Below are 14697 nucleotides of genomic sequence, written 5' to 3'. Positions count from 1 at the left end.
ACAATTAAATCACCAAATTAATTGAGATTTAATCTCAATCAATTCCCAAATTTCTACTCCTTCATAATCACACGGTAGTCTCACCCTTCCTCCTCACTTTCACAATCTACAATCACTAGCAAAAACAAATTGAGAGAGAACCGAGAGAGAAAGAGAATAGAGGAGCTCTTGGTTTTTCAAGTTTCTACAACCACAAGTCACGGTAATACCCATTCTTTTTCCTTTGATTTCCAATTGTTGGTCTCAACCAAGAACTCATCTCGTTCACATGAAATTCATGGCCGAAACAGAGAGGTCGAGGAGCTACCAAATTTCTAATTCAACTTTCTTTCCAAATCATAGGACCATGGCAGAGGGTGGTGTCACGACCTAACTTTGCTAACTATAGCAAGGTTCAATGTACCGTGGAAACTGGCACAAAGGGGACGGGGTCTTATCAAAGCAACTGGTTACAAGGGGACAGATATCGTGGTCACAACTAGGAAACACTCGGAGATGTCAATGTTCTGGTGCAAGTTGGGTGGGGTTGATATCTGAATTGCCGTTGGGATATTCTTCGAAATTATCCTTCTCGGAGTTTTTATCAGCATTGGTCATAGTCGCACTATTCCTTCTACGTGCCATTTGGGCTTCAGTTGACTTACGCTGGTGAGGCTCCATGTTTTCATTAGAAGCAATCTCATCGAGATGCTTCTATTCCTGCTTGGAGTTCGAGGGTGCATTGGGTTCCGGTTCAAGGAGATCCGTCCACGTGTTATCTTTACAAAAGAGAAAGAGTGGTAAAAGGCTTGAGTGGTGAGACTATTTGAGGGGAGGTAAAAGCCAACGAGTGATATACACGAGTGTTTTGTGAGGTTTATTTTTGTGTGATACACGAGTGAACTGTGAGGATGAATTCTACTGATGACAATCAAATTGATCCTACGTTGAAAGCCATGCAACAACATTTTAGAAGGCTTGGACGTGTTCTAGAAAGTGTTTCAGAGTGCTTGGAGAGGCTGGAATTTCAAGCAAATGCAAACAATAACGAGGAAGAAGAGAGTGGAGGAGAGGATAATGCTTCATATAGGCATCGAAATGAGAGACATGGAAACGGTAGAAAAGGGCGTACAAATGAAGTTGATGGTGATTTGAGAAGCATCAAACTGAAGATCCCAACATTCCAAGGAAGGAGTGACCCAAAGCTTATTTGGAGTGGGAGCGAAAGGTGGATCTCATCTTTGAATGTCACAACTATTCCGAGGAGAAAAAGGTTAGACTTGCTGCTATTGAATTCACTGACTATGCTATAGTTTGGTGGGATCAATTGACAACCAGTACAAGGCGATATGGAGGAAGACCAGTTTCGACTTGGGAAGAAATGAAAGGCATAATGCGTAAGAGATTTGTATATTCTCATTATTTTCGTGAATTGTATCAAAAATTACAATCTATGAAACAAGGTACTAAATCTGTTGATGAGAACTACAAAGAGATGGAGATTGCTATGATTAGGGAAAATGTTGAAGAAGATAGAGAAGCAACCATGGCTCGATTCTTATGTGGGCTGAATAGGGAGATTGCAAGCATTGTGGAGCTTCAACACTATGTGGAGTTGGAGGACATGGTTCATATGGCCATGAAGGTGGAGGGACAATTGAAGAAGAAGGGAACAATCCAAAAGAATTTTTCAACAAGTTCTCATTCTTCAAGGACAAAAGAGTGGACTTCATCCAAATCCAATTTTGGGGAAGCTTCTAAACCCCAAAATGAAGCGTCGACATCCAAGTCCAAAGAATTTGAGAAGGGTAAAGGTATTTCTACTTCTACTTCTACATGAAATAGAGATATCAAATGTTTTATTTGTCAAGGTGTTGGACACATTGCATCTCAATGTCCAAACAAAAGGGTGATGATTTTGAAGCCAAATAGAGAGATAGAATCTGAAAGTGAACGTGAAGATGATGATGAGGAGGAGGAGGGTAAACAATTGGAGGAGATTGGACCAGAACATGGAGAACTTTTGGTGGTTCGAAGGGCTCTAAACATGCTAAACAGAAATGATGATCATCAAAGGGAGAACATCTTCCACACAAGGTGTTTGGTCCAAGGTAAACTTTGCATAATGATTATTGATGGTGGTAGTTGTTCAAATGTTGCAAGTTCTGAAATAGTGGAAAAGTTGAGCTTAACAACGGAAAAACATCATAATCCGTACAAGCTACAATGGCTTAATGAATGTGGAGATATTCGAGTGACTAAGCGAGTTCTAATTTCGTTTTCAATTGGCAATTATAAAGATGATGTTCTTTGTGATGTTGTGCGTTTGCATGGTGTTCCTAGATCAATTGTGAGTGATCGAAATGCTAAATTTGTGAGTCATTTTTGGCGTGTGTTGTGGAATAAGTTGGGAACTAAACTCTTGTTTTCTACTACTTGTCATCCACAAACTGATGGACAAACTGAAGTAGTTAATAGGACTTTGTCTCAATTACGACGAGCTTTAGTTAAAAGGAACTTGAAAAGTTGGGAGGAATGCTTATATTTCACATATCTTTGATTTTATTGTGATTTAGGCTGAACTCCTACTCGAACTTCCAAGAGAACAGTTGCTCGATTGGATCTTCCAGTGTTTATCTGAACTTTATGCTTCGCTACCGGCCTTGATAAAGTATTAGCATCACTAGTATACACAGACATGTACAAACTAGACATAGAGAAATGCAAATTCATTGGTGCAGTATAGATACCACTTGCTGGGGGAGTTGATCGAACAAGATGCGTTCACTATAACTAGTTCATAAGTTTTTTTTGAAGGTATACCACATTATATTTTAAACCATTCTTGATTAGTGACTGTTTATCATCTATTTTGTCTTTCTTTTTTCAGGACATATATCGAGTAGAGAGCTCTTTGGGAGCCTTGATGAAGTATATAAAGTAATCGGCTCGGCATTGAGATTTTATAGGGCAAGGTTAGTCAGGAAAAACATGTTGAAAAGAAATTTGATTTGTCCGCAGATATATATGCTTTGTTGTCATTCATTCATATAGATTACAGCTCTGTGCTCTCCATCAAGAAGACGTTTTGTTTGATTAATAGGGCAAACATTCAAATGCTCCCTAAGTTATATGTTGATAATAAAATACACAACTCTTAAACTTCAATTGGATTGTGACAGACGATAGAAAAGTATGTTCTTTTTTTTGTTTTTTCTCTTCCTGATTTATTTCCTCCTTGGTCAAGATATTTCGACCAATCATGTTGCTTAACTCCATTTCCCTCTTAATCCAGTTGAAAATCAAATAAGCATATTCTAACAAAACATACTCAGGGATAAAAATATATGAAGAAATAAGCAGACTGATTGAGATCACTAACAACTTATTAATTAATGTGTAAAGACATTGATTACACGACGATAATCTATCGGTTTGGTATTGGTTTAACCCATAACTGATAACCACATAAGCAGCCCTACTAATCAGACAAAACTTGTAGTGAATATGAATATTTCAGACAAGAATTCGTTTATTGGACAAGGAAGTTGCATTCAACGAGCTGTAATTTAGGGAAAGAATGATGAATTGTCGAGATTAAGGGTCAATTAGTTAGGCTTCTTACCTGACAAACTTGTGCCATTGCAAAAACATTATGTTTTATGGAGCATCTATCTTTTGGTTTGTACATCCCTTGTACAATCTTTTTCTTGTTACCATATATGCCCGTTATCGTTTTTGAACAATGCATACGTGTAATTTGTGTTTGCTCGGTTCACAAACGCAAAAAGTTTGTGAAATTGCATTCAACGGCCGCTATTTTGCTCGGATGATGAACTGTGAAGGAAAGAAGAATACAACACGTTCACTTGATTAGTTTAGATTGAAATCTAAATGAGTTCAATACAATTAGGCTTGAGTTTGGTTGTTTGGACTTGAGTTAAAGGTATGTATTCTTTTATTTAGTAATTGATCGATCTTAATTATCCTAATTAATTTTGTTCTAATATGAATATGGCTGGGTTTGATTTGATTAGTTTGCTCAATTGGCACAATTTAGTTACACGAGTTAGGTCATGTTCTTGTATTATGTGTTATGTTAATGGATTGGAAACTAGTGGTCGTTTATCTCTATTAAAAATAAGAAAATTGCATCTTAAAAAAATACCTTAAATATTTGAAAATTAATCAATGATGTTATTCCAAAACTTCACAATTTATAGTATTAAATTTTTTCATTAAAACATAAATTAAATTTATCATGGATAATTATAAATTAAAAAATGATGATGAAAAACAGTTTATAGTTGGAAAGTCGCTTGTAAAGACGGTTGTGCGATAAAATGTCGCGTATATGCTTTGGCACGCAAAATTGACCCTTAATTTATGGAGTTGAATAAATTAAAGAGAAATTGGAAAAAGAGCAGACGCTTCTTCCTCAAACACGACGGCCAGCTTCAGCTGCCGTTCAAGAATTTTCAATTGCGCTTCCAAAATTTGTCTTCCCTTCTCTCCCTCTCTCTTCCTCCCTCCCTCCCTCCCTCCCTCCCTCCATCCTTTTGGGAAAGACAATTCATAATCTCTCCTCATCCCGCCCCACCCCCCGAGGTTCGGTTTTCCTACGACTTTTGTTGATTCATCCTTGTTGTCGCTCCCTCTCTTTTGATCAGGTATTTTTACTTTGCTGTTTGAATTTCTTACTTTTGCAATGTTCCTTCATTTACAGCTTTTTCCTTTTTCAAATCTATGTATACTGCTTCTTTTTCAAATTGCTTCTCAATCTGCATTAGGTCGGATCTGAAGAAATTAGAATTTGAGCTGCTGCACATTCAATTTCTCTTTCCCTAATATCAACTGTTAATCCTTCGGGGATCAACATAATGTGACATTGATTAATTTTTGGTGAGGTTAGAATCTGAATTGCTCTATTTTGATTGATCGTGAAGGGACATCCACCACTTTCGGCTTTGGTTTCTATTCTCCCACACAGCTCTCGGCCGTGCAGCTTTGAGGAACACTGGAAGCTGCAAAGGAAAAAAAGAATTGCCCTCTAGGTGTATGCAATTAACATTTGGACTTGACATTGTGATGAATGTGGCTGAATAGTGTCACGGTTTCCTACTTTATTTGAACTGTCTTCAACCCTGCACTTATCAATGGGGGAGTGGGTTGTTGGAGCCTTCATCAACCTTTTCGGCAGCATAGCAATCAACTTTGGAACCAACCTCCTTAAATTGGGTCATGATGAGGTGCGCTGGGATTTCCGCTGTTACCCCTAAACTGCTTGCTAATTATTTTTCATTTCCTTGATGGGGATAATTAGCCAAATGGATCATTCCCCTCGTTCGCAGCAAACATATTTGCTGCTCTTTTAATCATTTGTATTATTAAGTGAAACAAGTATCAGTTATTGACCTTGTATTGTAGTGATCCATTTTTGTATGGCATGCCAGAAAACCTTCACATGCATGCACAAGTGGCATATGATAACAGTGGCAATGGTAGCAATTAATAATCATAAATGCTACGGTCTTAGCATCTATTCTCTTATCCTCTGTGCTTCTTCATGAGAAATGTATGCATTAATCTTTCATGTGTCCACCCAATCCATTCTTTTACCTGTAAAATATTCTCATTTCTGCTTATTTTGTAGTATTAGTCAGCATCGGTTAGGTGTGTAGTACAACTTGTTTGTGGATCATACTACTAAATCAAAGGAAGGCGGTAAATTCTAATTCAAGAGCAATATGTTAAAGTAATTCCTTGAACCTACCATGGAGCATGACGGACTAGCAGATGATGTCCATGGGACCATAATTGGTTGGTGATAAAGCAAGATAGGATAGAAAATGATGTTCTAGAACTTTTACACATATATTCCATGCTGGCATCTTGTGTTTTGGTTCTCTACTGGTCTGTTTACATTGTTACACAAAACATATGGAAAAGTAAAGATGATCTTGCTTTTGTCTTTAGTAATTTCACTAGAATCATTTTTATAATAGGATTCTTTGTACTTTTATTTTGTAGAGAGAAAGACATTCTAGTGTTGGCAATAATGGGACAAATGGAAAATCGTTCACAAAGCCTATTATATACTTCCAGACTTGGAGAATTGGTACTATGAATTTAAGGTCTACCGTTTTGAGTAATGCCCAGTGATCTCTCAGTTAAAATGTTGGGATTCAATACGCACAAGACTTTCACACACTCAGGTGAATCACACACACACTCACAGTTGTATGATCACTCACAATGCAGAAGAACACACACTCACACTTAGAGTATCGAAGATGGTAATCTTGGAGAGAAAACTTGAAAACTCTTTATTGATTTTCACTTCTAACTACGTACATGGTTTTGAGCTATTTAAAGCTCTACAATCAAGTAGCAACTGCTACTAACTAACTACAAGAAGAATCAAGAAAGCAAGAAGAATAACTGCTACATTTCGGCTAACTAACTGCTGCACCAACGGCTAGTTTCTCTAGGCCGAACTTCCTTCTCGGTTCAAGACCGAACTGTTGCTTCTTCTTTTTCGGCTCAAGACGAACTCTATTCTTGACTCAAGACCGAACTTTCTTTTCGGCTCACAACCGAGCACTCTCTTCGGCTCACAACCGAGCTCCCTTCTCGGTTCACAAACCGAACTCCTTTCTCGGTACACAAACCGAACTCCTTTGCTTCTCGGCTCAAGACCAACTGTCTTCTCGGCTCAAAGCCGAACTCAAAGCCGAGCTCAAAGCCGAGCTTCCTTCTTCTTCTTCTGCTAGTTCCAAGCTAGTTCCAGCTCGGTAAGCCGAGCTTACCGAACTCCTTTCTGGCCGAGCTTCTTCCAACTGAAATGAGTACTCCATTATTACAATTCTCCACCTGAGGGCTCATCTCAGTTCTTGCACAAACATTGATCAATATAATCAGTTTGCAGCATCCACAGCTTCTTGCAGCCTCTATCTCTCTGAATATGTATGCCTAGGATCTTCCTTGACTCTCCTAGATCCTTCATTTCAAAGCTCGACTTCAGATCTTGTTTAACTTTCTGAATTTCTGTCATAGAAGGGCCTGCAAGTAGCATATCATCCACATAGAGTAATAGGTAGGCAATGGGAGTCCTGCCTGCCTTCTTGATGTAAATACAATCATCATATTCTGACTTGGAGAAGCCAATCTTCTTCATCTGTGCATCAAACTTCTTATTCCACTGTCTAGGACTTTGCTTAAGTCCATAAAGACTTTTCTGTAGCAGGCACACCTTGCCTTCTTCTCCAGTCTTCACATAGCCCTCTGGCTGTTCCATAAAGATAGTCTCCTCTAGATCCCCATTGAGGAAGGCTGTCTTCACATCAAGCTGTTGTAGCTCCCAGTCTAGTTGGTTCACAACTGCCAACAAGATCCTAATCGAAGTGTGCTTAACAACTGGAGCAAATACTTCATTGAAATCAATTCCTTCTTGCTGTGTGAAGCCCCTAGCCACCAGCCTTGCCTTGAATCTGATTCTATCTTTATCAGTGGTCTCAATCTTTTTCTTAAACAACCACTTACAACTGATCAGCCTCCTTTCTTTTCCATCTGTAGTCAGTCTGGATTTATCCACCAAAATCCATGTTTTGTTCTTGAGTAAAGATTCCATTTCCTCATTCATGGCTTCAATCCACCTTTCTCTGTCTTTACTCTTCATGGCTTCTTTATATGTGAGAGGATCTGCAATATCAATGCCCTCAGCAGCACAAAGTGCATAGTAGACCACATCAGAAAACCTTTCAGGTGGTCTTGTATTTCTTCTGCCTCTATCTCTTGCTATCTGGTACTCTCTGGCAGAATCTGCTGTAGGCTCATCAATTTTTCTACCTCGAGCTAGAGCACCATCATCCTCTGGTTCAGACTCACTTTCTGAGTCAGAGGCTCCACCTGCTCCTTGGCAAAGTCCCACTGGCTCCACCTTGAGGAAATCACTCTCAACTTCATTGGAGTCCAGCTTCCTTTTTAAGTATGGCATCTGATCCTCCAAGAACACAACATCCCTACTCACCACCACCTTCTGCCTACCAGGCTCAATGCACCAGAGCCTATACCCCTTAACACCCCTCTGATACCCCAGCAATATGCATTTTAGAGCCCTAGCCTCAAGCTTACTTTGCCTAGCATGAGCATAGGCTGCACACCCAAACACCTTGTATTTTGAGTAGTCACTATGGGCTCCATACCACATGTAATCAGGAGTTTCAGACTTAAGGGCAGTAGATGGACACTTATTTATGAGATAGGCTGCTGTATACACAGCCTCTCCCCAAAATCTGTTGCTCAGACCAGAACTGAGTAACAAGCACCTTACTCTCTCTAGGATAGTCCTATTCATCCTCTCCACAACACCATTTTGCTGGGGGTTACCAGGAACAGTGCGGTGCCTCTTCATACCCTTCTCTTTGCAAAACAGATCAAACTCAGTAGACAAGAATTCCAAGCCATTGTCAGTTCTTAGGCATTTAACACTCCTTCCCTTCTCTAGCTCCACCTCTTTACACCATATCTTGAATTTTGTGAATGTCTCTGATTTTTCTTTCAGTATGTACACCCACAGTTTCCTAGTGTAGTCATCAATAATAGCAAGGTAGTATTTCCCACCACCAATTGAGCTTACAGGTGAAGGGCCCCAGAGATCACTGTGTATGTAGTCTAATGGGGCTGTAGAAGAGTGAATACCTGTAGGATAGGGTGCCTTCTTTGCTTTTCCAAGTATACACTGCTCACAGGGGTCCATCTTGTTGAAATCTCCAGAGATCAGGCCCTTCTTGATGAGTTCTTTCAGGCTTCCTTCTGCTGGATGGCCCAATCTCTTGTGCCATAGCATTATGGAATCATCTGACACTGCATTGCTTTCTCCATCAACAGCCTTAGCCTTCAGATAATAGAGAATGTGCTCTCTGTCAGCCTCCATCATCACTGCATTCCCAGATTTCACAAGCATCTTTCCCTGACTCATCAATATGGTGAACCCTTTCTCCTCCAGCATTCCCAATGAGATGAGATTTCTTTTCACTTCCGGAATATACCTCACCCCAGTTAGGATCTTTATAGAGCCATCTTGCAAACTTAGCTTCACTTTCCCTATCCCTTTGATCTGACACACATGGTTATTTCCAAGAACTACAGTCCCTGATGCTTCCTGAAGATCATGAAACCAAGATTTGTTGGGGCACATATGGCTTCCACCCTGAGTCCATTATCCACCTGTGACTGATACCATTATCACTTACATTCATGAGTTGAGCAGGGGGATCAGTACTCTCTACACAATCAGAAGTGTTGTGGCCCTCAGAGGCTAGTTTTCTCTTCCAGGCATGGCAGTCCTTCTTCAAGTGCCCTGGTTTCTTGCACCAAAAACATGCTCTGGTTTCCTTCTGAGCATCAGAACTTGAGGGTTTAGAGCCCTCAAACTTTTTCTTGAAGTTCTGCTTTTTGAACTTCTTCACATTCAAGGCCTCTGCAGTTTGAACATTGGAGCTTGCAGAGCTTCTGCTGGTAGTCTTCTGGAGTTCCTTAGCCATCAAGGCCGAGTAGACTTCTGCATAGGTGATAGGCTTATCTCTGCCATAGATAATTGCATCACTCAACTGGTCATACGAGCTAGGCAAGGCATTCAATGTAAGAATGGCCTTGTCTTCATCTGAAATTTTAACATCCACAGAGCCCAGATCATCAATGATCTTATTGAACTCCTCCAACTGCTCTATGATAGATTTTTCACCAGAAAAACTATAGGCATAGAGCCTCTTCTTGAGATACAGCCGGTTAGCCAAAGATTTTGCCAGGTAAACTTCATCTAACCTGTTCAAGATCTCCACCGCAGTCTTGGCTTCTTGAACTTCCCTCAAGACCTTATCTCCAAGGCACAGAATCACTGCAGAATGTGCCTTGAGCTGCATCTCCTCCATCTTTGCCTTTTTTTTTTTTTTTTTTTTTTTTTTTTTTTTTTTTTTTTTTTTTTTAATCAAACACCTCTACGGTGGAGGGTTCGTGGGTCCCTCATCCCTATATTTCCACAAGAGATAATTACAAGGCGTGGCCACACCCAAAAGTGGTGTGCCGTAACAAAATCAAGAGTAGTATGCGGTCCGATCCCACAAGGTTCGGACCTCATCATACTCCTTTCCAAAAAACAATTAACCACAAAGCTAGTCACTATTGTCTCCCGTCGTCTCATGATCAACTTTGATGCCCGTCCCCGTCTAGGTTTCGGATGTGCGACACTCCCATCTCGTCCAATCTAACCAAGTCCAATAGTTCTCTCGGTGCTGAGTTGTAGTGCATTCGTAGGCCACTGTCTTGGACTAGCCCCATTTTCGCAAGGAAGTCCGCCGCTTTGTTCCCCTCCCTGTGTATGAAGGTGGCTCGGAATTTGAGTTGGCGTTTGAGAATGGTTAGTTGCGCCACCGCTTGCCGAGCGAGTGCCGGCCCCCATCCCGTCCCATTGACCAATTTGATTGCTTGCTCTGCATCTGACTCAATCCAGATTGGTAGGCCGTATTCCTTGGCTATATTTAGCCCGTGGATCATGGCCAACAGCTCCGCTTCTAACGCCGAGTGGGCTTCAAGGGGTGTGCTGACGGCGACGAGCATCTTACCCGAGTGGTCTCGAATAATCCCGCCAGCCCCTGTACTGCCGTTCGCTTCATTATAGGAGCCATCCGTGTTGAGCTTTATCCACGTCTGATCCGGGGGGTTCCATTTGATTGCCATGGCTAGGGGTAGCGCCCTGATTGCCGCCGCTTGTTGAGGAATATTGATTCCAAGTTTAACTCCCTTCCAATGTTTCGGCTTCAAGCTTCCATTAGACATAGCATTTCGAATGAACATGTGGACCTGCCATACCACGTTTTGTGGTTTAAACTGTGTGCCTTGGTGGCGGCTCCTGTTTCTCTCCGACCAAATAAACCAAAGGATGAGGTATGGAGTGGCTCGGCTAAGATGTTTCTTGTTCGGCTGTTGGCACCTTCGCGCCCACACTTCGATTCTCGTAGGGATTGTGTCATTGATATGGATGCGTGGGAACGGGCCTGTGAACCAGCCGTCGAACTCACTCCATACTCTGCGAGCTCCATATCCCTGGATGAAGAGGTGTTGGAGTGACTCAGTGTTCGGTCTGTGGGGGCAGCATTGGCACTTAGAAGCTAGCTCAATCTCCCGCCACTGAAGTTTCGTGTCAACCGGCACCCGATTGGAGAGAAGCCTCCAGATAAAGATGGCTATTGAGTTGGTGAGGCCTACCTTCCAAACGTCCCCCAAACCATGGATGATCGGGTTTCGTCCTCGAAGTGTGTCCCATGTCGAAGCCACCGTGAATTCCCCATGCTTAGAGAGGTTCCACCTCGGGATATCCTGTTCGTCATGGAGGATCGGTGTATTAATGATGCCATCGATAACATGCTGAGGGAGGCCGGCCTGATTGTGAAGGAGTTGAAGCTTGGGCACATCCCAACCACCATTTGTAATGAACTCCGAGACCCGGGTGGTTGGTCTTCCCCTATCATCAAGGCTAAGTTCCCTCAGAGGGCTATTGCCAAGCCAAATGTCATCCCAGAAGTAGATGTCCCCTTGTCCCACTAGCCATCTCATGTGCGGTTGCGCGAGGGGCCATGCTCTTGAGAGCCTTCTCCACGTAGGGCTACTCCTGCTCGGCAATCTCAAGGTGAGCGGTGTGGAGTTGGAGCAATATTTTGCCATCATGTATCTTGCCCAAAGGGAGTTTTGCTCCCGAAATCGCCACCACAGTTTGATATTGAAAGCGTGGAGGACCTCCATAGTTTTTCGGATCCCAAGGCCTCCTTCATCAGTGGGCCGGCACATTTGTTCCCATCCAATCCAATGGGTCCGCTTCTTTTCATTCGTAGACCCCCAAAAGAATCGGGCCATTTGTTGATCAAGTTGCTTGAGGGTACCGGCCGTGGGCTCGACGGCTTGAAAGATGTGCAAGGGGATCGCTTCAAGAGTGCTCTTAATCAACGTAAGCCTTCCTCCAAAGGATAGGTGACGGTGTGCCCATCCTGAGATCCTTCTTGCAATCTTTTCCCGTAGAAAGAGGAACATGTCCGTGCGCTTGACACCACGGTAGATAGGGACACCGAGATAGAGAAAAGGAAAGGCCCCTCTAGAGAAGCCTCCTTCCGCCTGGATCGAGTTTGCCCAGTGTTCATGGGCCTCGGCAATATAGAAATTACTCTTGGCGAGGCTGACTTGTTGGCCGGAGACTCTTTCATATTTTTCGAGACAGGCTCTTAGCCGGCGCATAGGATTTGCCGCCGCTTGAGTGAAGATGATAATGTCGTCCGCATAGGCTAGATGGCTGATCTCCATGCATCTCCGGGAGGCTTTGAACGTCATGTCCTTTTGGCCGAGGATGAGCTTATCTAATGCTCGGGACAGGTAGTCCGCCGCGATTACGAACAGAGCAGGGGAGATCGGGTCTCCTTGCCGAAGTCCTCGAGATGATCTAAAGAAGCCCGAGGGTGCCCCGTTAACAAGGACCGAGAACCAGCAACACCCAATACACCTCTCCATAAGTGAAATCCATGAATCCGGGAAACCCATACGGCGTAAAACTTTGAAGAGGAATGGCCATTGGACCCTATCATAGGCTTTAGCCATGTCAATCTTTACTGCCACATTAGGCGCTGGGGAGCATCTAGCAAGCTCATGGAACATCTCTTGAGCCAGAAGTGCGTTGTCGTTAAGGAGCCGACCTTTGACAAACCCACTTTGGTTTGGGGAGATGACCTGTGGGAGGAAAGGAGAGAGTCGAGAGGTGAGTACCTTGGTAATGATCTTGTTTAAAACATTGCAGAGACTGATGGGTCGGTAGTCGGTCCATGATTCCGGCGAAGCCTTCTTTGGGATAAGGACTATGCTTGTGGCCGTGATGCTCCTCGGCAGGAAGGCCCCTCTGAAGAACTGTCTGATTGCGTCCACTACCTCCGGTCCCACAATAGGCCAGCAGGCTTGATAGAAGGTGGCCGAGAAGCCGTCGGGTCCGGGTGCACTATCTCCGGAAATGCAAAAGGTGGCACTCCTGACCTCGTCCGCACTTGGAGCATCTGCGATGTCAGCGAACTGCTCGGCTGAGTGGACCTGCTGGATTAGGTCGAGGTCTGGATCTTCAAGTGTCGGATTGTTGGGGGCAAGGAGTTGTTGGAAGAACTCCACTGCGGACTTTTTAATCTCGGCTTCCTCGGTGAGCTCCTGCCCATTGACACGTATTGAATGGATGCGGAGACGAACCCTCTTTTGTTTCACCCAGCTTTGGTAGAACCGGGTATTTTTGTCTCCCTCGGCAAGCCACCTCAGAGCTGCCTTCTGTCGCCAAAAATCTTCTTCCATTTTCAGCAAAAGGATGTACTCGGCAATGTGTTTGTTGATCGCTGTCCTGTGATCCGGGGTCGGCCTTGCTTCGAAACAAGATTGGGCCAAAGCAATTTCTTCCTCCTTTTCTTTTAGATTAGCATGAATGTTTCCAAAAACCTCTTTGTTCCACTCCTTAAGGGCCTTTTTAACTCTGGCCTGCTTGATTTGAATGTTTAGGATTCCACCCGCCCCCGTGGGCTCCTCCCATGCTTTTTGCACTACGGCCATGAATCCTTCATGTCGGATCCACATGTTCTGGAACCTGAAAGCCTTGGCTCCAGCGGATGTGTTCATCTTCGTGCACCTGACAAGAATTGGTCCATGGTCCGAGGCAATCCGGGGGAGGTTCGTAACCCGAGTAGCCTCGAAGGTCTTAGTCCAATCCTCGCTGACAAGCACTCTATCCAACCTTTCAAAAAGGCCATTCTTGGCCCAAGTGAATGCCGCTCCATCAAAACCAGGGTCAAGCAGCCTACAATCTTCCGTTGCCTCCGCAAAATCTACCATCTCGGCTTGCCGGTTGGTATCACTTCCAACTCTGTCTTGATGAGATAGCATGGTGTTGAAATCGCCACCGATGATCCAAGGTGTTCCCTCAAGAGGCCCGGCAATCTCTCTCATCTTGTCCCATAGGTGATGTCTTTCAGCCCTTGTACATTTGGCGTACACGGCTGAGATGGCCACCGGCCTAGCAAGGCGGTGGGATTTGAGGTACCCGTGGAGAATTTGTTCCGAGTCAACCTCAATATCAAAAGTGGACCCCTCTTCCGCAAACATCCAAATCTTCTCGTTCATGTTCGAACCAATGAAGGACAGCCCCAAGGCCTTAGAGAAACGGTCCGGGTCCGGTTGTGTGAGCGGTTCCATTATTGCAAGAAATAAAACATTATGACAACCAATTAGTCTTTTCAGAACGTTTTGAGTGGGCGCATTCGCGATCCCCCTCACGTTCCAAAACATGAGATTGTACGACATTATTAACAAGAAGGGTGCGTACCCAAAGAGGTTGAAGGCCCTCCTTGATAGTCAGTACGGTGTTGCTCTTTGTTCGGAGCGACCTCCTCGGCGTCCTCGGCCGAACTGTTGCCTCCTAACTTCTCGGCCCCCACATGCAATTCCATAAGGTCTTCGTCCGCATCCCCACAATTCTCAACATCAAATTCTCCGTTCTCCATGAGAGTATAATATTGGTTAGTGCTCATGTGGTTCTTTGCCGAGAAGAACCCACGCCCCCTTGTCAAAGCATGGCGCGCGCCTCCTCTCGGATTCCCTCGCCGAACTGGTGAGACCAAGCTCCTCGCAATGGGGGAGCCCCACTCCACG

At 43.6% G+C, this 14697-nt stretch overlaps 2 long non-coding RNA genes across 2 annotated transcripts; both read left to right on the top strand.

Annotated features, from left to right (window-relative positions):
• The first annotated feature begins 2530 nt into the window (after positions 1–2530).
• LOC121811573 lies at positions 2531–3147 on the top strand. The gene is made up of 2 exons (XR_006052721.1): positions 2531–2796; positions 2870–3147. It is a non-coding gene; the product is annotated as an uncharacterized LOC121811573 (long non-coding RNA).
• A 1244-nt stretch (positions 3148–4391) lies between these two features.
• Positions 4392–5519, top strand: LOC121811561. The gene is made up of 2 exons (XR_006052707.1): positions 4392–4649; positions 4926–5519. It is a non-coding gene; the product is annotated as an uncharacterized LOC121811561 (long non-coding RNA).
• The last annotated feature ends 9178 nt before the right edge of the window (positions 5520–14697 follow it).

The sequence above is a fragment of the Salvia splendens genome, chromosome 7 (genome assembly GCF_004379255.2).
Source record: "Salvia splendens isolate huo1 chromosome 7, SspV2, whole genome shotgun sequence".
Taxonomy (NCBI): Eukaryota; Viridiplantae; Streptophyta; class Magnoliopsida; order Lamiales; family Lamiaceae; genus Salvia; species Salvia splendens.
Note: the sequence above shows the minus strand (reverse complement) of the source record. Positions and strands in the feature narration are given on the sequence as shown.